This window comes from Hyla sarda, unplaced genomic scaffold, assembly GCF_029499605.1.
Source record: "Hyla sarda isolate aHylSar1 unplaced genomic scaffold, aHylSar1.hap1 scaffold_401, whole genome shotgun sequence".
Classification (NCBI taxonomy): Eukaryota; Metazoa; Chordata; class Amphibia; order Anura; family Hylidae; genus Hyla; species Hyla sarda.
Window position 1 is genome coordinate 145263 of NW_026610418.1, and position 22169 is coordinate 167431.

General features: G+C 50.1%; 14 pseudogenes; all 14 read left to right on the forward strand.

Annotated features, from left to right (window-relative positions):
• Nucleotides 1-81: 81 nt before the first annotated feature.
• LOC130333221 (5S ribosomal RNA) lies at nucleotides 82-201 on the forward strand (annotated as a pseudogene).
• Nucleotides 202-883: 682 nt separating this feature from the next.
• LOC130333108 (5S ribosomal RNA) lies at nucleotides 884-1003 on the forward strand (annotated as a pseudogene).
• An 893-nt stretch (nucleotides 1004-1896) lies between these two features.
• On the forward strand, nucleotides 1897-2016 carry LOC130333129 (5S ribosomal RNA; annotated as a pseudogene).
• A 1092-nt stretch (nucleotides 2017-3108) lies between these two features.
• LOC130333201 (5S ribosomal RNA) lies at nucleotides 3109-3228 on the forward strand (annotated as a pseudogene).
• Nucleotides 3229-4710: 1482 nt separating this feature from the next.
• Nucleotides 4711-4830, forward strand: LOC130333213 (5S ribosomal RNA; annotated as a pseudogene).
• A 272-nt stretch (nucleotides 4831-5102) lies between these two features.
• On the forward strand, nucleotides 5103-5222 carry LOC130333151 (5S ribosomal RNA; annotated as a pseudogene).
• Nucleotides 5223-7477: 2255 nt separating this feature from the next.
• Nucleotides 7478-7597, forward strand: LOC130333154 (5S ribosomal RNA; annotated as a pseudogene).
• A 284-nt stretch (nucleotides 7598-7881) lies between these two features.
• On the forward strand, nucleotides 7882-8001 carry LOC130333118 (5S ribosomal RNA; annotated as a pseudogene).
• An 82-nt stretch (nucleotides 8002-8083) lies between these two features.
• On the forward strand, nucleotides 8084-8203 carry LOC130333117 (5S ribosomal RNA; annotated as a pseudogene).
• A 2281-nt stretch (nucleotides 8204-10484) lies between these two features.
• Nucleotides 10485-10604, forward strand: LOC130333162 (5S ribosomal RNA; annotated as a pseudogene).
• A 7052-nt stretch (nucleotides 10605-17656) lies between these two features.
• On the forward strand, nucleotides 17657-17776 carry LOC130333199 (5S ribosomal RNA; annotated as a pseudogene).
• An 871-nt stretch (nucleotides 17777-18647) lies between these two features.
• LOC130333139 (5S ribosomal RNA) lies at nucleotides 18648-18767 on the forward strand (annotated as a pseudogene).
• Nucleotides 18768-20034: 1267 nt separating this feature from the next.
• On the forward strand, nucleotides 20035-20154 carry LOC130333223 (5S ribosomal RNA; annotated as a pseudogene).
• Nucleotides 20155-20426: 272 nt separating this feature from the next.
• LOC130333188 (5S ribosomal RNA) lies at nucleotides 20427-20546 on the forward strand (annotated as a pseudogene).
• The last annotated feature ends 1623 nt before the right edge of the window (nucleotides 20547-22169 follow it).

Genomic DNA, 22169 nt, shown 5'->3' on the forward strand with positions numbered 1-22169 from the left:
TTTAATCTGTTGCCGCCTTCCGCTCCGATTCGGAAAAGGATTTATTGATGCTTAAATGCACAGTATACAAAGTGTGAAGCTGTCAACGGCCATCCTAAGCTGAACGCGCCTGCTCTCGTCAGATCGCAGACTGCTACCCAGCTTAGGGCCCGGTAAGTACCAGCATAGGAGACTGGCTGGGAATCTCAGGTGTTGTTGACATTTTGCTCTGTAGCTCTGTAGACATTTTGCTTCGAATCCGAAAAGGATTTATTGATGCTTAAATCCACAGTATACAGGGTGTGAAGCCGTCTACGGCTATCCTAAGCTGAATGCGCCTGTTTTTGTCAGATCGCAGACTGCTGCCCGGCAAGTACGGGCATGGGAGACTGGCTGGCAATCCAAGGTGCTATTCACATTTTGCTCTGTTGCCGCCTTCCTCTCCGATTAAAAAAAATATTTATTGATGCTTAAATCCACAGTATACAAGGCGTGAAGATGTCAACGGCCATCCTAAGCTGAACGCGCCTGCTCTCGTCAGATCGCAGACTGCTACGCCGCTTAGGGCCCAGTAAGTACCGGCATGGGAGACTGGCTGGGAATCCCGGGTGCAGTTGACATTTTGCTCTGTTGCCGCCTTCCGTTCCGATTCCGAAAAGGATTTATTGATGCTTAAATGCACAGTATAAAAAGCATGCATTTGTCAATGGCCATCCTAAGCTGAACGCGCCTCCTCTCGTCAGATCGCAGACTGCTACCCAGCTTAGTGCCCGGTAAGTATTGGCATGGGAGACTGGCTGGGAATCACGACTACCGTTGACATTTTGCTCTGTTGCCTCCTTCCGTTCCGATTCCGAAAAGGATTTATTGATGCTTAAATGCACAGTATAAAGGGCGAGAAGCTGTAAACGGCCATCCTAAGCTGAACGCACCTGCTCTCGTCAGATCGCAGACTGCTACCCAGCTTAGGGCCCGGTAAGTACCAGCATGGGAGACTGGCTGGGAATCCCAGGTGTCGTTGACATTTTGCTCTGTTGCCGCCTTCCGCTCCGATTCCGAAAAGGATTTATTGATGCTTAAATCCACAGTATACAGTATACAGGATGTGAAGATGTCTACGGCCATCCTAAGCTGAATGCGCTTGTTCTCGTCAGATCGCAGGCTGCTACCCAGCTTCGGGCCTGGTAAGTACCAGCATGGGAGACTGGCTGGGAAACCCGGTTGCCGTTGACATTTTGCTCTATTGCTGCCTTCCGCTCCGATTCCGAAAATAATTTATTGATGCTTAAATACACAGTATACAAGGTGTGAAGCTGTCGACGGCCATCCTAAGCTTAACGCGCCTGCTCTCGTCAGATCGCAGACTTTTACCCAGCTTAGGGCCTGGTAAGTACCAGCATGGGAGACTGGCTGGGAATCTCAGGTGTTGTTGACATTTTGCTCTGTAGCTCTGTAGACATTTTGCTCCGATTCCGAAAAGGATTTATTGATGCTTAAATCCACAATATACAGGGTGTGAAGCCGTCTACGGCTATCCTAAGCTGAATGCGCCTGTTCTTGTCAGATCGCAGACTGCTGCCCGGCAAGTACGGGCATGGGAGACTGGCTGGCAATCCAAGGTGCCATTGTCATTTTGCTCTGTTGCCGCCTTCCTCTCCGATTTAAAAAAATTTTTTATTGATGCTTAAATCCACAGTATACAAGGTGTGAAGCTGTCGACGGCCATCCTAAGCCTGAACGCGCCTGCTCTCGTCAGATCGCAGATTGGTACAGATCTTAGGGCCCGGTAAGTACCGGCATGGGACACTGGCTGGGAATCCCGGCTGCCGTTGACATTTTGCTCTGTTGCCGCCTTCCGCTCCGATTCGGAAAAGGATTTATTGATGCTTAAATGCACAGTATAAAGGGTGTGAAGCTGTCAACGGCCATTCTAAGCTGAATGCACCTGCTCTCGTCAGATCGCAGACTGCTACCCAGCTTAGGGCCTGGTAAATACCAGCATGGGAGACTGGCTGGGAATCTCAGGTGTTGTTGACATTTTGCTCTGTAGCTCTGTAGACATTTTGCTCCGATTTCGAAAAGGATTTATTGATGCTTAAATCCACAGTATACAGGGTGTGGAGCCGTCTAAGGCTATTCTAAGCTGAATGCGCCTGTTCTTGTCAGATCGCAGACTGCTGCCCGGCAAGTACGGGCATGGGAGACTGGCTGGCAATCAAAGGTGCTATTGACATTTTGCTCTATTGCCGCCTTCCTCTCCGATTAAAAAAAATATTTATTGATGCTTAAATCCACAGTATCCAAGTCTTGAAGATGTCAACGGCCATCCTAGGCTGAACGCGCCTGCTCTCGTCAGATTGCAGACTGCTACGCAGCTTAGGGCCTAGTAAGTACCGGCATGGGAGACTGGCTGGGAATCCCGGGTGCAGTTGACATTTTACTCTGTTGCCGCTTTCTGTTCCGATTCCGAAAAGGATTTATTGATGCTTAAATGCACAGTATAAAAAACACGAAGCTGTCAAAGGCCATCCTAAGCTGAACGCGCCTGCTCTTGTCAGATCGCAGACTGATACCCAGCTTAGGGCCTGGTAAGTACCAGCATGGGAGACTGGCTGGGAATCACGGTTGCCATTGCCATTGACATCTTGCTCTATTGCTGCCTTCCGCTCCGATTCCGAAAAGAATTTATTGATGCTTAAATCCACAGTATACAAGGTGTGAAGCTGTCGACGGCCATCCTAAGCTTAACGCGCCTGCTCTCGTCAGATCGCAGACTGGTACAGATCTTAGGGCCCGGTAAGTACCGGCATGGGACACTGGCTGGGAATCTAGGCTGCCGTTGACATTTTGCTCTGTTGCCGCCTTCCGTTCCGATTCCGAAAAAAATTTATTGATGCTTAAATCCACAGTATACAAGGTGTGAAGCTGTCGACGGCCATCCTAAGTTTAACGCGCCTGCTCTCGTCAGATCGCAAACTGGTACAGATCTTAGGGACCGGTAAGTACCGGCATGGGACACTGGCTGGGAATCCCGGCTGCCGTTGACATTTTGCTCTGTTGCTGCGTTCCGTTCCGATTCCGAAAAGGATTTATTGATGCTTAAATCCACAGTATACAAAGTGTGAAGCTGTCAACGGCCATCCTAAGCTGAACGCGCCTGCTCTCGTCAGATCGCAGACTGATACCCAGCTTAGGGCCTGGTAAGTACCAGCATGGGAGACTGGCTGGGAATCCCGGGTGCCGTTGACAATTTAATCTGTTGCCGCCTTCCGCTCCGATTCGAAAAAGGATTTATTGATGCTTAAATGCTTAGTATAAAGGGCGTGAAGCCGTCAACGGCCATCCTAAGCTAAACGCGCCAGCTCTGGTCAGATCGCAGACTACTACCCAGCTTAGGGCCCGGTAAGTACCAGCATGGGAGACTGGCTGGGAATCCCAGTTGTTGTAGACATTTTGCTCTGTAGCCGCCTTCCGCTCCGATTCCGAAAAGGATTTATTGATGCTTAAATCCACAGTATACAGGGTGTGAAGCATTCTACGGCTATCCTAAGATGAATGCGCCTGTTCTTGTCAGATCGCAGACTGCTGCCCGGCAAGTACGGGCATGGGAGACTGGCTGGCAATCCAAGGTGCTATTGAAATTTTGCTCTGTTGCCGCCTTCCTCTCCGATTAAAAAAAATATTTATTGATGCTTAAATCCACAGTATACAAGGCGTGAAGATGTCAACGGCCATCCTAAGCTGAACACGCCTGTTCTCGTCAGATCGCAGACTGCTACGCATCTTAGGGCCCAATAAGTACCGGCATGGGAGACTGGCTGGGAATCCCGGGTGCAGTTGACAATTTGCTCTGTTGCCGCCTTCCGTTCCGATTCCAAAAAGGATTTATTGATGCTTAAATGCACAGTATAAAGGTCGAGAAGCTGTCAACGGCCATCCTAAGCTGAACGCGCCTGCTCTCGTCAGATTGCAGACTGCTACCCAGCTTAGGGCCCGGTAAGTACCAGCATGGGAGACTGGCTGGGAATCCCAGGTGTTGTTGACATTTTGCTCTGTTGCCGCCTTCTGCTCCGATTCCGAAAAGGATTTATTTATGCTTAAATCCACAGTATACAGAGTGTGAAGCGGTCTACGGCCATCCTAAGCTGAATGCGCCTGTTCTCGTCAGATCGCAGACTGCTACCCAGCTTCGGGCCTGGTAAATACCAGCATGGGAGACTGGCTGGGTATCCCGAGTGCAGTTGACATTTTACTCTGTTTCTGCTCCGATTCCGAAAATTATTTATTGATGCTTAAATCCACAGTATACAAGGTGTGAAGCTGTCGACGGCCATCCTAAGCTTAACGCGCCTGTTCTCGTCAGATCGCAGACTGGTACAGATCTTAGGGACCGGTAAGTACCGGCATGGGAGACTGGCTGGGAATCCCGGCTATCGTTGACATTTTGCTCTGTTGCCGCCTTCTGTTCCGTTCCGATTCCGAAAAGGATTTATTGATGCTTAAATGCACAGTATACAAAGTGTGAAGCTGTCAACGGCCATCCTAAGCTGAACGCGCCTGCTGTCGTCAGATCGCAGACTGATACCCAGCTTAGGGCCTGGTAAGTACCAGCATGGGAGACTGGCTGGGAATCCCGGGTGCAGTTGACATTTTAATCTGTTGTCGCCTTCCGCTCAGATTCGGAAAAGGATTTATTGATGCTTAAATGCACAGTATAAAGGTCGTGAAGCCGTCAACGGCCATCCTAAGCTGAACGCGCCTGCTCTCGTCAGATCGCAGACTGCTACCCAGCTTAGGGCCCGGTAAGTACCAGCATGGGAGACTGGCTGGGAATCCCAGGTGTTGTTGACATTTTGCTCTGTAGCCGCCTTCCGCTCCGATTCCGAAAAGGATTTATTGATGCTTAAATCCACAGTATACAGGGTGTGAAGCCGTCTACGGCTATCCTAAGCTAAATGCGCCTGTTCTTGTCAGATCGCAGACTGCTGCCCGGCAAGTACAAGCATGGGAGACTGGCTGGCAATCCAAGGTGCTATTGACATTTTGCTCTGTTGCCGCCTTCCTCTCCGATTAAAAAAAATATTTATTGATGCTTAATTCCACAGTATACAAGGCGTGAAGAATTCAACGGCCATCCTAAGCTGAACGCGCCTGCTCTCGTCAGATCGCAGACTGCTACCCAGCTTAGGGCCCGGTAAGTACCAGCATGGGAGACTGGCTGGGAATCCCAGGTGTTGTTGACATTTTGCTCTGTAGCCACCTTCCGCTCCGATTCCGAAAAGGATTTATTGATGCTTAAATCCACAGTATACAGTGTGTGAAGCCGTCTACGGCTATCCTAAGCTGAATGTGCCTGTTCTTGTCAGATCGCAGACTGCTGACGGCAAGTACGGGCATGGGAGACTGGCTGGCAATCCAAGGTGCTATTGACATTTTGCTCTGTTGCCCCCTTCCTCTCCGATTAAAAAAAATATTTATTGATGCTTAAATCCACAATATACAAGGCGTAAAGATGTCAACGGCCATCCTAAGCTGAACACGCCTGCTCTCGTCAGATCGCAGACTGCTACCCAACTTAGGGCCCGGTAAGTGCTGGCATGGGAGACTGGCTGGGAATCCCGGGTGCCGTTGCCATTTTGCTCTATTGCTGCCTTCCGCTCCGATTCCGAAAATAATTTATTGATGCTTAAATCGACAGTATACAAGGTGTGAAGCTGTCGACGGCCATCCTAAGCTTAACGCGCCTGCTCTCGTCAGATCGCAGACTGCTACTCAGCTTAGGGCCCAGTATGTACCGGCATGGGAGACTGGCTGGGAATCCCGGATGCAGTTGACATTTTGCTCTGTTGCTGCCTTCCGTTCCGATTCCGAAAAGGATTTATTGATGCTTAAATGCACAGTATAAAAAGCATGAAGCTGTCAATGGCCGTCCTAAGCTGAACGCGCCTGCTCTCGTCAGATCGCAGACTGCTACCCAGCTTAGGGCCAAGTACGTACTGGCATGGGAGACTGGCTGGGAATCCCGGTTGCCGTTGACATTTTGCTCTATTGCTGCCTTCCGCTCCGATTCCGAAAATAATTTATTGATGCTTAAATCCACAGTATACAAGGTGTGAAGCTGTCGACGGCCATCCTAAGCTTAACGAGCCTGCTCTCGTCAGATCGCAGACTGGTACAGATCTTAGGGCCCGGTAAGTACCGGCATGGGACACTGGCTGGGAATCCCGGATGCAGTTGACATTTTGCTCTGTTGCCGCCTTCCGTTCCGATCCCGAAAAGGATTTATTGATGCTTAAATGCACAGTATAAAAAGAATGAAGCTGTCAATGACCGTCCTAAGCTGAACGCTCCTGCTCTCGTCAGATCGCAGACTGCTACCCAGCTTAGGGCCAGGTCCGTACTGGCATGGGAGACTGGCTGGGAATCCCGGTTGTCGTTGACATTTTGCTCTATTGCTGCCTTCCGCTCCGATTCCGAAAAGAATTTATTGATGCTTAAATGCACAGTATACAAAGTGTGAAGCTGTCAACGGCCATCCTAAGCTGAACGCGCCTGCTCTCGTCAGATCGCAGACTGCTACCCAGCTTAGGGCCTGGTAAGTATCTGCATGGGAAACTGGCTGGGAATCCCGGGTGCAGTTGACATTTTAATCTGTTGCCGCCTTCCGCTCCGATTCGGAAAAGGATTTATTGATGCTTAAATCCACAATATACAGGGTGTGAAGCTGTCAACGGCCATCCTAAGCCTGAACGTGCCTGCTCTCCTCAGACCGCAGACTGCTGCCCGGCAGATACCGGCATGGGAGACTGGCTGGCAATCCAAGGTGCCATTGACATTTTTCTTTGTTGCCGCCTTCTTCTCCGATTAATAAAAATATTTATTGATGCTTAAATCCACAATATACAAGTCGTAAAGATGTCAACAGCCATCGTAAGCTGAACGCGCCTGCTCTCGTCAGATCGCAGACTGCTACCCAGCTTAGGGCCCAGTAAGTACCGCCATGGGAGACTGGCTGGGAATCCCGGGTGCAGTTGACATTTTGCTCTGTAGCCGCCTTCCGCTCCGATTCCGAAAAGGATTTATTGATGCTTAAATCCACAGTATACAGGGTGTGAAACCGTCTACGGCCATCCTAAGCTGAATGTGCCTGTACTTGTCAGATCGCAGACTGCTGCCCGGCAAGTATGGGCATGGGAGACTGGCTGGCAATCCAAGGTGCTATTGACAATTTGCTCTGTTGCCGCCTTCCTCTCTGATTCCGAAAAGGATTTATTGATGCTTAAATCCACAGTATACAGGGTGTGAAGCCGTCTACGGCTATCCTAAGCTGAATGCGCCTGTTCTTGTCAGATCGCAGACTGCTGCCCGGCAAGTACGGGCATGGGAGACTGGCTGGCAATCCAAGGTGCTATTGACATTTTGCTCTGTTGCCGCCTTCCTCTCCGATTAAAAAAATATTTATTGATGCTTAAATCCACAGTATACAAGGCGTGAAGATGTCAACGGCCATCCTAAGCTGAACGCGCCTGCTCTCGTCAGATCGCAGACTGCTACCTAGCTTCGGGCCCGGTAAGTACTGGCATGGGAGACTGGCTGGGAATCCCGGTTGCCGTTGACATTTTGCTCTATTGCTGCCTTCCGCTCCGATTCCGAAAATAATTTATTGATGCTTAAATCCACAGTATATAAGGTGTGAAGCTGTCGACGGCCATCCTAAGCTTAACGCGCCTGCTCTCGTCAGATCGCAGACTGGTACAGATCTTAGGGCCCGGTAAGTACCGGCATGGGACACTGGCTGGGAATCCCGGCTGCCGTTGACATTTTGCTTTGTTGCCTCCTTCCGTTCTGATTCCGAAAAGGATTTATTGATGCTTAAATGCACAGTATACAAAGTGTGAAGCTGTCAACGGCCATCCTAAGCTGAACGCGCCTGCTCTCGTCAGATCGCAGACTGCTACCCAGCTTAGGGCCTGGTAAGTACCAGCATGGGAGACTTGCTGGGAATCCCGGGTGCAGTTGACATTTTAATCTGTTGCCGCCTTCCGCTCCGATTCGGAAAAGGATTTATTGATGCTTAAATGCACAGTATAAAGGGCATGAAGCTGTCAACGGCCATCCTAAGCTGAACGCGCCTGCTCTCGTCAGATCGCAGACTGCTACCCAGCTTAGGGCCCGGTAAGTACCAGCATGGGAGACTGGCTGGGAATCTCAGGTGTTGTTGACATTTTGCTCTGTAGCTCTGTAGACATTTTGCTCCGATTCCGAAAAGGATTTATTGATGCTTAAATCCACAATATACAGGGTGTGAAGCAGTCTACGGCTATCCTAAGCTGAATGCGTCTGTTCTTGTCAGATCGCAGACTGCTGCCCGGCAAGTACGGGCATGGGAGACTGGCTGGCAATCCAAGGTGCTATTGACATTTTGCTCTGTTGCCGCCTTCCTCTACAATTAAAAAAAATATTTATTGATACTTAAATCCACAGTATACAAGGCGTGAAGATGTCAACTGTCATCCTAAGCTGAACTTGCCTGCTCTCGTCAGATCGCAGACTTTTACCCAGCTTAGGGCCCGGTAAGTACCGGCATGGGAGACTGGCTGGGAATCCCGGGTGCCGTTGACATTTTGCTCTATTGCTTCCTTCCGCTCCGATTCCGAAAATAATTTATTGATGCTTAAATCCACAGTATAAAAGGTGTGAAGCTGTCGACGGCCATCCTAAGTTTAACGCGCCTGCTCTCGTCAGATCGCAGACTGGTACAGATCTTAAGGCCCGGAAAGTACCGGCATGGGACACTGGCTGGGAATCCCGGCTGCCGTTGACATTTTGCTCTGTTGCCGCCTTCCGTTCCGATTCCGAAAAGGATTTATTGATGCTTAAATGCACAGTATAAAAAGCATGAAGTTGTCAACGGCCATCCTAAGCTGAACGCGCCGGCTCTCGTCAGATCGCAGACTGCTATCCAGCTTAGGGCCCGGTAAGTAACAGCATGGGAGACTGGCTGGGTATCCCAGGTGTCGTTGACATTTTGCTCTGTTGCCGCTTTCCGCTCCGATTCCGAAAAGGATTTATTGATGCTTAAATCCACAGTATACAGGGTGTGAAGATGTCTACGGCCATCCTAAGCTGAATGCGCCTGTTCTCGGCAGATTGCAGACTGCTACCCAGCTGCGGGCCTGGTAAGTACCAGCATGGGAGACTGGCTGGGAATCCCGAGTGCAGTTGACGTTTTGCTCTGTTTCTGCTCCGATTCCGAAAATTATTTATTGATGCTTAAATCCACAGTATACAAAGTGTTAAGCTGTCAACGGCCATCCTAAGCTGAATGCGCCTGCTCTCGTCAGATTGCAGACTGCTACCCAGCTTAGGGCCAGGTACGTACTGGCATGGGAGACTGGCTGGGAATCCCGGTTGCTGTTGACATTTTGCTCTATTGCTGCCTTCCGCTCCGATTCCGAAAAGAATTTATTGATGCCTAAATCCACAGTATACAAGGTGTGAAGCTGTCGACGGCCATCCTAAGCTTAACGCGCCTGCTCTCGTCAGATCGCAGACTGGTACAGATCTTAGGGCCCAGTAAGTACCGGCATGGGACACTGGCTGGGAATCCCGGCTGCCGTTGACATTTTGCTCTGTTGCCGCCTTCCGTTCCGATTCCGAAAAGGATTTATTGATGCTTAAATGCACAGTATACAAAGTGTGAAGCTGTCAACGGCCATCCTAAGCTGAACGTGCCTGCTCTCGTCAGATCGCAGACTGCTACCCAGCTTAGGGCCTGGTAAGTATCTGCATGGCAGATACCGGCATGGGAGACTGGCTGGCAATCCAAGGTGCCATTGACATTTTTCTCTGTTGCCGCCTTCTTCTCAGATTAATAAAAATATTTATTGATGCTTAAATCCACAATATACAAGGCGTAAAGATGTCAACAGCCATCGTAAGCTGAACGTGCCTGCTCTCGTCAGATCGCAGACTGCTACCCAGCTTAGGGCCCAGTAAGTACCGCCATGGGAGACTGGCTGGGAATCCCGGGTGCAGTTGACATTTTGCTCTGTAGCCGCCTTCCGCTCCGATTCCGAAAAGGATTTATTGATGCTTAAATCCACAGTATACAGGGTGTGAAGCCGTCTACGGCCATCCTAAGCTGAATGTGCCTGTACTTGTCAGATCGCAGACTGCTGCCCGGCAAGTACGGGCATGGGAGACTGGCTGGCAATCCAAGGTGCAGTTGACATTTTGCTCTGTTGCCGCCTTCCTCTCTGATTCCGAAAAGGATTTATTGATGCTTACATCCACAGTATACAGGGTGTGAAGCCGTCTACGGCTATCCTAAGCTGAATGCGCCTGTTCTTGTCAGATCGCAGACTGCTGCCCGGCAAGTACGGGCATGGGAGACTGGCTGGCAATCCAAGGTGCTATCGACATTTTGCTCTGTTGGCGCCTTCCTCTCCGATTAAAAAAATATTTATTGATGCTTAAATCCACAGTATACAAGGCATGAAGATGTCAACGGCCATCCTAAGCTGAACGCGCCTGCTCTTGTCAGATCGCAGACTGCTACCCAGCTTTGGGCCCGGTAAGTACTGGCATGGGAGACTGGCTGGGAATCCCGGTTGCCGTTGACATTTTGCTCTATTGCTGCCTTCTATTCCGAAAAGAATTTATTGATGCTTAAATCCACAGTATATAAGGTGTGAAGCTGTCGACGGCCATCCTAAGCTTAACGGGCCTGCTCTCGTCAGATCGCAGACTGGTACAGATCTTAGGGCCCGGTAAGTACCGGCATGGGACACTGGCTGGGAATCCCGGCTGCCGTTGACATTTTGCTTTGTTGACTCCTTCCGTTCCGATTCCGAAAAGGATTTATTGATGCTTAAATGCACAGTATACAAAGTGTGAAGCTGTCAACGGCCATTCTAAGCTGAACGCGCCTGCTCTCGTCAGATCGCAGACTGCTACCCAGCTTAGGGCCTGGTAAATACCAGCATGGGAGACTGGCTGGGAATCCCGGGTGCAGTTGACATTTTAATCTGTTGCCGCCTTCCGCTCCGATTCGGAAAAGGATTTATTGATGCTTAAATGCACAGTATAAAGGGCATGAAGCTGTCAACGGCCATCCTAAGCTGAACGCGCCTGCTCTCGTCAGATCGCAGACTGCTACCCAGCTTAGGGCCCGGTAAGTACCAGCATGGGAGACTGGCTGGGAATCTCAGGTGTTGTTGTCATTTTGCTCTGTAGCTCTGTAGACATTTTGCTCCGATTCCGAAAAGGATTTATTGATGCTTAAATCCACAATATACAGGGTGTGAAGCCATCTACGGCTATCCTAAGCTGAATGCGCCTGTTCTTGTCAGATCGCAGACTGCTGCCCGGCAAGTACGGGCATGGGAGACTGGCTGGCAATCCAAGGTGCTATTGACATTTTGCTCTGTTGCCGCCTTCCTCTCCAATTAAAAAAAATATTTATTGATACTTAAATCCACAGTATACAAGGCATGAAGATGTCAACTGTCATCCTAAGCTGAACTTGCCTGCTCTCGTCAGATCGCAGACTGCTACCCAGCTTAGGGCCCGGTAAGTTCCGGCATGGGAGACTGGCTGGGAATCCCGGGTGCCGTTGACATTTTGCTCTATTGCTGCCTTCCGCTCCGATTCCGAAAATAATTTATTGATGCTTAAATCCACAGTATAAAAGGAGTGAAGCTGTCGACGGCCATCCTAAGTTTAACGCGCCTGCTCTCGTCAGATCGCAGACTGGTACAGATCTTAAGGCCCGGAAAGTACCGGCATGGGACACTGGCTGGGAATCCCGGCTGCCGTTGACATTTTGCTCTGTTGCCGCCTTCCGTTCCGATTCCGAAAAGGATTTATTGATGCTTAAATGCACAGTATAAAAAGCATGAAGCTGTCAACGACCATCCTAAGCTGAACGCGCCTTCTCTCGTCAGATCGCAGACTGCTACACAGCTTAGGGCCCGGTAAGTAACAGCATGGGAGACTGGCTGGGAATCCCAGGTGTCGTTGACATTTTGCTCTGTTGCCGCTTTCCGCTCCGATTCCGAAAAGAATTTATTGATGCTTAAATCCACAGTATACAGGGTGTGAAGATGTCTACGGCCATCCTAAGCTGAATGCGCCTGTTCTCGGCAGATCGCAGACTGCTACCCAGCTTCGAGCCTGGTAAGTACCAGCATGGGAGACTGGCTGGGAATCCCGAGTGCAGTTGACATTTTGCTCTGTTTCTGCTCCGATTCCGAAAATTATTTATTGATGCTTAAATCCACAGTATACAAAGTGTTAAGCTGTCAACGGCCATCCTAAGCTGAATGCGCCTGCTCTCGTCAGATTGCAGGCTGCTACCCAGCTTAGGGCCTGGTAAGTACCAGCATGGGAGACTGGCTGGGAATCCCAGGTGCAGTTGACATTTTAATCTGTTGCCGCCTTCCGCTCCGATTCAGAAAAGGATTTATTGATGCTTAAATCCACAATATACAGGGTGTGAGGCTGTCAACGGCCATCCTAAGCTTAACGCGCCTGCTCTCGTCAGATCGCAGACTGGTACAGATCTTAGGGCCCGGTAAGTACCGGCATGGGACACTGAATGGGAATTTCCGGCTGCCGTTGACATTTTGCTCTGTTGCCAACATCCGTTCCGATTCCGAAAAGGATTTATTGATGCTTGAATGCACAGTATACAAAGTGTGAAGCTGTCAATGGCCATCCTAAGCTGAACGCGCCTGCTCTCGTCAGATCGCAGACTGCTACCCAGCTTAGGGCCTGGTAAGTACCAGCATGGGAGACTGGCTGGGAATCCCGGGTGCAGTTGACATTTTAATCTGTTGCCGCCTTCCGCTCCGATTCGGAAAAGGATTTATTGATGCTTAAATGCACAGTATAAAGGGAGTGAAGCTGTCAACGGCCATCCTAAGCTGAAAGCGCCTGCTCTCGTCAGATCGCAGACTGCTTCCCAGCTTAGGGCCCGGTAAATACCAGCATGGGAGACTGGCTGGGAATCCCAGGTGTTGTTGACATTTTGCTCTGTAGCCGCCTTCCGCTCCGATTCCGAAAAGGATTTATTGATGCTCAAATACACAGTTTACAGGGTGTGAAGCCATCTACGGCTATCCTAAGCTGAATGTGCCTGTTCTTGTCAGATCGCAGACTGCTGCCCGGCAAGTACTGGCATGGGAGACTGGCTGGCAATCCAAGGTGCTATTGACATTTTGCTCTATTGCTGCCTTCCGCTCCGATTCCGAAAATAATTTATTGATGCTTAAATCCACAGTATTCAAGGTGAGAAGCTGTCGACGGCCATCCTAAGCTAAACGCGCCTGCTCTCGTCAGATCGCAGACTGGTACAGATCTTAGGGCCCGGTAAGTACCGGCATGGGACACTGGCTGGGAATCCCGGCTGCCGTTGACATTTTGCTCTGTTGCCGCCTTCCCTTCCGATTCCGAAAAGGATTTATTGATGCTTAAATGCACAGTATAAAAAGCATGAAGCTGTCAACGACCATCCTAAGCTGAACGCGCCTGCTCTCGTCATATCGCAGACTGCTACCCAGCTTAGGGCCCGGTAAGTAACAGCATGGGAGACTGGCTGGGAATCCCAGGTGTCGTTGACATTTTGCTCTGTTGCCGCTTTCCGCTCCGATTCCGAAAAGAATTTATTGATGCTTAAATCCACAGTATACAGGGTGTGAAGATGTCTACGGCCATCCTAAGCTGAATGCGCCTGTTCTCGGCAGATCGCAGACTGCTACCCAGCTTCGAGCCTGGTAAGTACCAGCATGGGAGACTGGCTGGGAATCCCGGGTGCAGTTGACATTTTGCTCTGTTTCTGCTCCGATTCCGAAAATTATTTATTGATGCTTAAATCCACAGTATACAAAGTGTTAAGCTGTCAACGGCCATCCTAAGCTGAATGCGCCTGCTCTCGTCAGATTGCAGACTGCTACCCAGCTTAGGGCCTGGTAAGTACCAGCATGGGAGACTGGCTGGGAATCCCAGGTGCAGTTGACATTTTAATCTGTTGCCGCCTTCCGCTCCGATTCAGAAAATGATTTATTGATGCTTAAATCCACAATATACAGGGTGTGAGGCTGTCAACGGCCATCCTAAGCTTAACGCGCCTGCTCTCGTCAGATCGCAGACTGGTACAGATCTTAGGGCCCGGTAAGTACCGGCATGGGACACTGAATGGGAATTTCCGGCTGCCGTTGACATTTTGCTCTGTTGCCAACATCCGTTCCGATTCCGTAAAGGATTTATTGATGCTTAAATGCACAGTATACAAAGTGTGAAGCTGTCAATGGCCATCCTAAGCTGAACGCGCCTGCTCTCGTCAGATCGCAGACTGCTACCCAGCTTAGGGCCTGGTAAGTACCAGCATGGGAGACTGGCTGGGAATCCCGGGTGCAGTTGACATTTTAATCTGTTGCCGCCTTCCGCTCCGATTCGGAAAAGGATTTATTGATGCTTAAATGCACAGTATAAAGGGCGAGAAGCTGTCAACGGCCATCCTAAGCTGAAAGCGCCTGCTCTCGTCAGATCGCAGACTGCTACCCAGCTTAGGGCCCGGTAAATACCAGCATGGGAGACTGGCTGGGAATCCCAGGTGTTGTTTACATTTTGCTCTGTAGCCGCCTTCCGCTCCGATTCCGAAAAGGATTTATTGATGCTCAAATACACAGTTTACAGGGTGTGAAGCCATCTACGGCTATCCTAAGCTGAATGTGCCTGTTCTTGTCAGATCGCAGACTGCTGCCCGGCAAGTACTGGCATGGGAGACTGGCTGTCAATCCAAGGTGCTATTGACATTTTGCTCTATTGCTGCCTTCCGCTCCGATTCCGAAAATAATTTATTGATGCTTAAATCCACAGTATACAAGGTGAGAAGCTGTCGACGGCCATCCTAAGCTAAACGCGCCTGCTCTCGTCAGATCGCAGACTGGTACAGATCTTAGGGCCCGGTAAGTACCGGCATGGGACACTGGCTGGGAATCCCGGCTGCCGTTGACATTTTGCTCTGTTGCCGCCTTCCGTTCCGATTCCGAAAAGGATTTATTGATGCTTAAATGCACAGTATAAAGGGCGAAAAGCTGTCAACGGCCATCCTAAGCTGAACGCGCCTGCTCTCGTCAGATTGCAGACTGCTACCTAGCTTAGGGCCCGGTAAGTACCAGCATGGGAGACTGGCTGGGAATCCCAGGTGTCGTTGACATTTTGCTCTTTTGCCGCCTTCCGCTCCAATTCCGAAAAGGATTTATTGATGCTTAAATCCACAGTATACAGGGTGTGAAGATGTCTACGGCCATCCTAAGCTGAATGCGCCTGTTCTTGTCAGATCACAGACTGCTACCCAGCTTCGGGCCTGGTAAGTACCAGCATGGGAGATTGGCTGGGAATCCCGGGTGCAGTTGACATTTTGCTCTGTTTCTGCTCCGATTCCAAAAATTATTTACTGATGCTTAAATCCACAGTATACAAAGTGTGAAGCTGTCAACGGCCATCCTAAGCTGAACGCGCCTGCTCTCCTCAGATCGCAGACTCCTGCCCGGCAGTTACCGGCATGGGAGACTGGCTGGCAATCCAAGGTGCCATTGACATTTTGTTCTGTTGCCGCCTTCCGCTCCGATTCGGAAAAGGATTTATTGATGCTTAAATCCACAATATACAGGGTGTGAAGCTGTCAACGGCCATCCTAAGCCTGAACGTGCCTGCTTTCCTCAGATCGCAGACTGCTGCCCGGCAGTTACCGGCATGGGAGACTGGCTGGCAATCCAAGGTGCCATTGACATTTTGCTTTGTTGCCGCCTTCCTCTCCGATTAATAAAAATATTTATTGATGCTTAAATCCACAATATACAAGGCGTGAAGATGTCAACGGCCATCCTATGCTGAGCGCGCCTGCTCTTGTCAGATCGCAGACTGCTACCCAGCTTAGGGCCCAGTAAGTACCGGCATGTGAGACTGGCTGGGAATCCCGGGTGCAGCCGACATTTTGCTCTGTTGCCGCCTTCCGTTCCGATTCCGAAAAGGATTTATTGATGCTTAAATGCACAGTATAAAAAGCATGAAGCTGTCAATGGCCATCCTATGCTGAACGCGCCTGCTCTCATCAGATCGCAGACTTTTACCCAGCTTAGGGCCCGGTAAGTACTGGCATGGGAGACTGGCTGGGAATCCCAGTTGCCGTTGACATTTTGTTCTATTGCTGCCTTCCGCTCCGATTCCGAAAAGAATTTATTGATGCTTAAATCCACAGTATACAAGGTGTGAAGCTGTCGACGGCCATCCTAAGCTTAACGCGCCTGCTCTCGTCAGATCGCAGACTGGTACAGATCTTAGGGCCCGGTAAGTACTGGCATGGGACACTGGCTGGGAATCCCGGCTGCCGTTGACATTTTGCTCTGTTGCCGCCTTCCGTTCCGATTCCGAAAAGGATTTATTGATGCTTAAATGCACAGTATACAAAGTGTGTAGCTGTCAACGGCCATCCTAAGCTGAACGCGCCTGCTCTCGTCAGATCGCAGACTGATACCCTGCTTAGGGCCTGGTAAGTACCAGCATGGGAGACTGGCTGGGAATCCCGGGTGCAGTTGACATTTTGCTCTGTTGCCGCCTTCCTCTCCAATTAAAAAAAATATTTATTGATGCTTAAATCCACAGTATACAAGGCTTGAAGATGTCAACGGCCATCCTAAGCTGAACGCGCCTGCTCTTGTCAGATCGCAGACTGCTACCCAGCTTAGGGCCCGGTAAGTACTGGCATGGGAGACTGGCTGGGAATCCTGGGTGCCGTTGACATTTTGCTCTATTGCTGCCTTCCGCTCCGATTCAGAAAAGAATTTATTGATGCTTAAATCCACAGTATACAAGGTGTGAAGCTGTCGACGGCCATCCTAAGCTTAACGCGCCTGCTCTCGTCAGATCGCAGACTGGTACAGATCTTAGGGCCCGGTAAGTACCGGCATGGGACACTGGCTGGGAATCCCGACTGCCGTTGACATTTTGCTCTGTTGCCGCCTTCCGATTCCGAAAAGGATTTATTGATGCTTAAATGCACAGTATAAAGGGCAAAAAGCTGTCAACGGCCATCCTAAGCTTAACGCGCCTGCGCTCGTCAGATCACAGACTGCTACCCATCTTAGGGCCCGGTAAGTACCAGCATGGGAGACTGGCTGGGAATCCCAGGTGTCGTTGACCTTTTGCTCTGTTGCCGCCTTCCGCTCCGATTCCGAAAAGGATTTATTGATGCTTAAATGCACAGTATAAAAAGCATGAAGCTGTCAATGGCGACCCTAAGCTGAACGCGCCTGCTCTCGTCAGAGCGCAGACTGCTACCCAGCTTAGGGCCCGGTAAGTACTGGCATGGGAGACTGGCTGGGAATCCCGGTTGCCATTGACAATTTGCTCTATTGCTCGAATTCCGAAAAGAATTTATTGATGCTTAAATCCACAGTATACAGGGTGTGAAGATGTCTACGGCCATCCTAAGATGAATGCGCCTGTTCTCGTCAGATAGCAGACTGCTACCCAGTTTCGGGCCCGGTAAGTAACAGCATGGGAGACTGGCTGGGAATCCCGAGTGCAGTTGACATTTTGCTCTGTTTCTGCTCCGATTCCGAAAATTATTTATTGATGCTTAAATCCACAGTATACAAAGTGTGAAGCTGTCAACGGCCATCCTAAGCTGAACGCGCCTGCTCTCGTCAGATCGCAGACTGCTAACCAGCTTAGGGCCTGGTAAGTACCAGCATGGGAGACTGGCTGGGAATCCTGGGTGCAGTTGACATTTTAATCTGTTGCCGCCTTCCGCTCCGATTCGGAAAAGGATTTATTGATGCTTAAATCCACAGTATACAGGGTGTGAAGCAATCTACGGCTATCCTAAGCTGAATGTGCCTGGTCTTGTCAGATCGCAGACTGCTGCCCGGCAAGTACGGGCATGGGAGACTGGCTGTCAATCCCAGGTGCTATTGCCATTTTGCTCTGTTGCCGCCTTCCTCTCCGATTCCGAAAAGGATTTATTGATGCTTAAATGCACAGTATAAAAGGCAAGAAGATGTCAACGGCCGTCCTAAGCTGAACGCGCCTGCTCTCGTCAGAGCGAAGACTGCTACCCAGCTTTGGGCCTGGTAAGTACCAGCATGGGAGACTGGCTGGGAATCCCGGGTGCAGCTGACATGTTGCTCTGTTTCTGCTCCGATTCCGAAAATTATTTATTGATGCTTAAATCCACAGTATACAAAGTGTGAAGCTGTCAACGGCCATCCTAAGCTTAACGCGCCTGCTCTCGTCAGATCGCAGACTGGTACAGATCTTAGGGCCCGGTAAGTACCGGCATGGGAGACTGGCTGGGAATCCCGGCTGCCGTTGACATTTTGCTCTGTTGCCGCCTTCCGTTCCGATTCCGAAAAGGATTTATTGATGCTTAAAGGCACAGTATAAAGGGCAAAAAGCTGTCAACTGCCATCCTAAGCTGAACGCGCCTGCTCTTGTCAGAACACAGACTGCTACCCAGCTTAGGGCCCGGTAAGTACCAGCATGGGAGACTGGCTGGGAATCCCAGGTGTCGTTGACATTTTGCTCTGTTGCCGCCTTCCGCTCCGATTCCGAAAAGGATTTATTGATGCTTAAATCCACAGTATACAAAGTGAGAAGCTGTCAACGGCCATCCTAAGCTGAACGCGCCTGCTCTCGTCAGATCGCAGACTGCTACCCAGCTTAGGGCCTGGTAAGTACCAGCATGGGAGACTGGCTGGGAATCCCGGGTGCAGTTGACATTTTAATCTGTTGCCGCCTTCCGCTCCGATTCGAAAAAGGATTTATTGATGCTTAAATCTACAATATACAGGGTGTGAAGCTGTCAACGGCCTTCCTAAGCCTGAACGTGCCTGCTCTCCTCAGATCGCAGACTGCTGCCCGGCAGTTACCGGCATGGGAGACTGGCTGGCAATCCAAGGTGCCATTGACATTTTGCTCTGTTGCCGCCTTCCTCTCCGATTAATAAAAATATTTATTGATGCTTAAATCCACAATATACAAGGCATGAAGATGTCAACGGCCATCCTAAGCTGAACGCGCCTGCTCTCGTCAGATCGCAGACTGCTACCCAGCTTAGGGCCCAGTAAGTACCGGCATGGGAGACTGGCTGGGAATCCCAGGTGCAGTTGACATTTTGCTCTGTTGCCGCCTTCCGTTCTGATTCCGAAAAGGATTTATTGATGCTTAAATGCACAGTATAAAAAGCATGAAGCTGTCAATGGCCACCCTAAGCTGAACGCGCCTGCTCTCGTCAGATCGCAGACTGCTACCCAGCTTAGGGCCCGGTAAGTACTGGCATGGGAGACTGGCTGGGAATCCCGGTTGCCATTGACATTTTGCTCTATTGCTCGAATTCCGAAAAGAATTTATTGATGCTTAAATCCACAGTATACAAGGTGTGAAGCTGTCGACGGCCATCCTAAGCTTAACGCGCCTGCTCTCGTCAGATCGCAGACTGGTACAGATCTTAGGGCCCGGTAAGTACCGGCATGGGACACTGGCTGGGAATGCCCGGCTGCCGTTGACATTTTGCTCTGTTGCCGCCTTCCGTTCCGATTCCGAAAAGGATTTATTGATGCTTAAATGCACAGTAGAAAGGGCGAGAAGCTGTCAACGGCCATCCTAAGCTGAACGCGCCTGCTCTCGTCAGATCGCAGACTGCTACCCAGCTTAGGGCCCGGTAAGTAACAGCATGGGAGACTGGCTGGGAATCCCAGGTGTCGTTGACATTTTGCTCTGTTGCCGCCTTCCGCTCCGATTCCGAAAAGGATTTATTGATGCTTAAATCCACAGTATACAGGGTGTGAAGATGTCTACGGCCATCCTAAGATGAATGCGCCTGTTCTCGTCAGATCGTAGACTGCTACCCAGCTTCGGGCCTGGTAAGTAACAGCATGGGAGACTGGCTGGGAATCCCGAGTGCAGTTGACATTTTGCTCTGTTTCTGCTCCGATTCCGAAAATTATTTATTGATGCTTAAATCCACAGTATACAAAGTGTGAAGCTGTCAACGGCCATCCTAAGCTGAACGCGCCTGCTCTCGTCAGATCGCAGACTGCTAACCAGCTTAGGGCCTGGTAAGTACCAGCATGGGAGACTGGCTGGGAATCCTGGGAGCAGTTGACATTTTAATCTGTTGCCGCCTTCCGCTCCGATTCGGAAAAGCATTTAATGATGCTTAAATCCACAGTATACAGGGTGTGAAGCCATCTACGGCTATCCTAAGCCGAATGTGCCTGTTCTTGTCAGTTCGCAGACTGCTGCCCGGCAAGTACGGGCATGGGAGACTGGCTGGCAATCCCAGGTGCTATTGCCATTTTGCTCTGTTGCCGCCTTCCGTTCCAATTCCGAAAAGGATTTATTGATGCTTAAATGCACAGTATACAAAATGTGAAGCTGTCAACGGCCATCCTAAGCTGAACGCGCCTGCTCTCGTCAGATCGCAGACAGCTACCCAGCTTAGGGCCTGGTAAGTACCAGCATGGGAGACTGGCTGGGAATCCCGGGTGCAGTTGACATTTTAATCTGTTGCCGCCTTCCGCTCCGATTCGGAAAAGGATTTATTGATGCTTAAATGCACAGTATAAAGGGCGTGAAGCCGTCAACGGCCATCCTAAGCTGAACGCGCATGCTCTCGTCAGATCGCAGACTGCTACCCAGCTTAGGGCCCGGTAAGTACCAGCATGGGAGACTGGCTGGGAATCCCAGGTGTTGTTGACATTTTGCTCTGTAGCCGCCTTCCCCTCCGATTCCGAAAAGGATTTATTGATGCTTAAATCCACAGTATACAGGGTGTGAAGCCGTCTACGGCTATCCTAAGCTGAATGTGCCTGTTCTTGTCAGATCGCAGACTGCTGCCCGGCAAGTACGGGCATGGGAGACTTGCTGGCAATCCAAGGTGCTATTGACATTTTGCTCTGTTGCCGCCTTCCTCTCCGATTCCGAAAAGGATTTATTGATGCTTAAATGCACAGTATAAAGAGCATGAAGCTGTCAATGGCCATCCTAAGCTGAACGCGCCTGCTCTTGTCAGATCGTAGACTGCTACCCAGCTTAGGGCCTGGTAAGTACCAGCATGGGAGACTGGCTGGGAATCTCAGGTGTTGTTGACATTTTGCTCTGTAGCTCTGTAGACATTTTGCTCCGATTCCGAAAAGGATTTATTGATGCTTAAATCCACAGTATACAGGGTGTGAAGCCATCTACGGCTATTCTAAGCTGAATGCGCCTGTTCTTGTCAGATCGCAGACTGCTGCCCGGCAAGTACGGGCATGGGAGAATGGCTGGCAATCCAAGGTGCTATTGACATTTTGCTCTGTTGCCGCCTTCCTCTCCGATTAAAAAAAATATTTATTGATGCTTAAATCCACAGTATACAGGGTGTGAAGCCATCTACGGCTATCCTAAGCTGAATGCGCCTGTTCTTGTCAGATCGCAGACTGCTGCCCGGCAAGTACGGGCATGGGAGACTGGCTGGCAATCCAAGGTGCTATTGACATTTTGCTCTGTAGCCGCCTTCCGAAAAGGATTTATTGATGCTTAAATCCACAGTATACAGGGTGTGAAGCCGTCTACGGCTATCCTAAGCTGAATGTGCCTGTTCTTGTCAGATCGCAGACTGCTGCCCGGCAAGTACAGGCAAGGGAGACTGGATGGCAATCCAAGGTGGTATTGACATTTTGCTCTGTTGCCGCCTTCCTCTCCTTTTCCTAAAAGGATTTATTGATGCTTAAATCCACAGTATACAAGGTGTGAAGCTGTCGACGGCCATCCTAAGCTTAACGCGCCTGCTCTCGTCAGATCGCAGACTGGTACAGTACTTAGGGCCCGGTAGGTACCGGCATGGGACACTGGCTGGGAATCCCGGCTGCCGTTGACATTTTGCTCTGTTGCCGCCTTCCGTTCCGATTCCGAAAAGGATTTATTGATGCTTAAATCCACAGTACACAGGGTGTGAAGATGTCTACGGCCATCCTAAGCTGAATGCGCCTGTTCTCGTCAGATCGCAGACTGCTACCCAGCTTCAGGCCTGGTAAGTACCAGCATGGGAGACTGGCTGGGAATCCCGAGTGCAGTTGACATTTTGCTCTGTTTCTGCTCCGATTCCGAAAATTATTTATTGATGCTTAAATCCACAGTAT